Consider the following 3,215-nt stretch of genomic DNA (forward strand, 5'->3'; position numbering starts at 1 on the left):
TAGGAAAAAAGAATCATAATTATAGAATTTTTTTTATAAGATAATTGTAGAATCTTTTTTTTTTTTTTGGTAAGATAATTGTAATTTTTTTTAATTATAAAATCTTCTAAAACCAATAAAGAAATCATAAATTATAAAATTCTACTAATAAAATATAAATTAAAAACAAAAAGTTAATTTAGATTTTTAATCTTAAATTTTGACATGTACCAAATTATGCCTCTTGAACTTTTTAAGTCGTTAAAAATTTCTCTCGAACTATTGAGATTGTTAGATTAAGTACTTTTGTTCAATTTTACTAAAAAAAGTCTGACGATGAAAATTTAGGGAACATAATTTAGTATATGTTAAAGTTCGGTGACATGATTTTGTAGATATCAAAGTTCGGGGACACAACTTAATAGGGATATTGGCGGCTAAACCACCTGAATTTTACGTTTTGTAACACTTAACCACAAAAACCAAAATTTTGGCGGCAAAACCTACTGAACTCCCATTCCATTTTGTTCTGTACCCCTCATCCAAAAATCACAGTTAAATGTCACGGTGGACTGTCCACGTGTACACACTTGTACACGTGGCAAATTTTTAGCGGTCCACGTAATATTAATTTTAAAATATTTTAAAAATAATTTAAAAATTAAAAAAAAACAATTTATAAAAATAAAAAAATCTTTATTTTTCTTTTTCTTTTTTATTCTTTTTCGCTTTCTCTTTCTTCTCGTACGAATCCAAACACCAAACACCAAACTCAAACTCATCAATGCCAGCACTACAGCAAACCCCAATCTCATTCCGCTCAAAACTCCCTCCACCAATCACCTCCATCGCCACAACCTTCTCCAAAACCCTCTCCTTCTCCCTCACACGCAGCTTCCCAATCCTCCACCGCAACACCGGAGCTAGAATGTCAGCTTCAGCAGCTTCAAGCTACGTCTTGGCTTGAGCCGACTTAGCCAAGTCGAACAACACACTCGAAGCCACCAGTGCTGACGTTGAGAAGATCGACAAGGTGTTCTCAGACCCTTCGGTGTTCAGTTTCTTCATGAATCCAACTATCGAAGAAGAGAAGAAGCGGAAAATGATTGACGAGTAAGCTGAATCGATGAATCTCCTTCCTCACATGGCGAATTTCCTCAATATTTTAATCGTTTCGAAGAGAATCGATCTGATTATCGATGTGACAGAGACTGAATTGGCGGTGGTTAGTGCGGTGGTGAAGCTTGAATCTCAACACTTGGCTCAGATCGCTAAGACAGTGCAGAAATTGACCGGAGCTAAAAATATTCGGATCAAGCTCTTTCCCGACTGTCGAGGTCCAATCTGACTTTGACAACATAAATGTCGACTTGGAGCTACACGATTTCATTGCCGACTCAAATTTCAACCAGTTCATCGATTTAATTCGTGGCGAAAACGAATACCCGCTTGTGGATGAAGGAAGAGCTTAGATGGTGTTTTTCATCATTAGGGAGGGGTAGTGGTGGTGTTGACGAGAAGAAAGATAAAGAGAAAAAAAAAGATTTTTTTATTTTTATAAATTGTTTTTTTTTTAATTTTTAAATTATTTTTAAAATATTTTAAAATTAATATTACGCGGACCACTAAAAATTTACCACGTGTACAAGTGTGTACACGTAGACAATCCACTATAGTATTTAACTGTAATTTTTGGACAGAGGGGTACAGAGTAAAACGGAATGGGTATTTAGTAGGTTTTGCCGCCAAAATTTTAGTTTTTGTGGTTAAGTGTTACAAAACGTAAAGTTCAGGTGGTTTAGCCGCCAATATCGCCAACTTAATATATGGACAATCACCACATTAACGAAATTGAATGAAATTAAACAAAAGTTTTTAAATCCAATAGTCTCAATAATTCAGTGAAAATGACATGATTTTCCCCATTAGTGAGCCTTTATCACACAAAACCCTACAAGCGCCTCAGATCAATATGTCCCATTAACCAAATATGCCTATAAATATGACACTATATCTTCATGTAAAGGGTTTGAAAATCATTTAGTTGGTAATCAGAAAATACATTATAAACTCCATAGCCAAGAGCCAATAATAATGACTTGTGAACTAAGACTCATTAATGCCCTAATCACGTAAAAATCTTATTTTATTTTCTTTTTAATTTTACTTTCTTTATCTTAATATTTTGTTATAATTGGTTTTTGAAAAATTTGATAAATAGTAGCAATAGTATTTCTAAAAGAGACATCAATTTATTTTTGGTGCACTTTCAAAGAAAAAAAACTTATTTATGGTACAAAAATATTTACCCTATGTTTAAAAATAGAATTTTAATAACAAAAGAAAAATGTAAGGAAAAAAAATAAAAAAAAATTTTAAAAACCACTCAATTTAATAAAATTTTCCACATCAAATATAAAAATTGATCTTTTGTTTTAAAAAAAAATATATATCTTACTATTATAAATATGGCTTATTGATGTGATAATTGATGACCAATTTGCCCTCACAAATTTAATATATATTACAAGTCTATTTCTTTTGTCCTTACCCTCACACATTGCTTTTGTTTTTACCCTCACAGATGTTGAAGTCAAGCTTTTTAAATTACACTACACCAATCACTTTCTTGTGTTGCCAATTATATATAAATGATAATTGATGACCAATTTACCCTCACAAATTTAATATATATTACAAGTCTATTTCTTTTGTCCTTACCCTCACACATTGCTTTTGTTTTTACTCTCACACACCTTGAAGTCAAGCTTTTTAAATTACACTACACTAACCACTTTCTTGTGTTGCCAATTATATATAAAAGTCCTTTTGATATTGAAAAGATATGTGTATTATACATATATTATAATTCATACATATAACTAAGTACACTTTAATAACTTTGATACCAAGTGGCTCAAAAAAAAAAACTTTGATACCAAGTATAATTAATAATTAGATGTTTTTTCTTAACAAAAATGAAAATAAAAACTAAGTATTATATTTTAAGATTTATAGCAAAAAATATTAAATATATTCATTTAAGTTCAAATCTTTATTTGAGAGAAGTTTCTTAAATGTAATTATATGAAAATAATATTAAAAAAAAATTAGTGATATATAATCTTACTCAAAAAGAAATTGATAGATAAAATTATTTTTAATACTAGATTTAGAAATATTGTTAACTTCAACATAATAAATAAATAAATATTCTTGGCACAACATTTACCGTG

The 3,215-nt window shown here is 30.0% G+C and overlaps 1 pseudogene; it reads left to right on the forward strand.

Moving 5' to 3' along the window:
* Nucleotides 1-737: 737 nt before the first annotated feature.
* Nucleotides 738-1,327, forward strand: LOC133038149 (ATP synthase delta chain, chloroplastic-like; annotated as a pseudogene).
* The last annotated feature ends 1,888 nt before the right edge of the window (nucleotides 1,328-3,215 follow it).

This window comes from Cannabis sativa, chromosome 5 (genome assembly GCF_029168945.1).
Source record: "Cannabis sativa cultivar Pink pepper isolate KNU-18-1 chromosome 5, ASM2916894v1, whole genome shotgun sequence".
NCBI lineage: Eukaryota > Viridiplantae > Streptophyta > Magnoliopsida > Rosales > Cannabaceae > Cannabis > Cannabis sativa.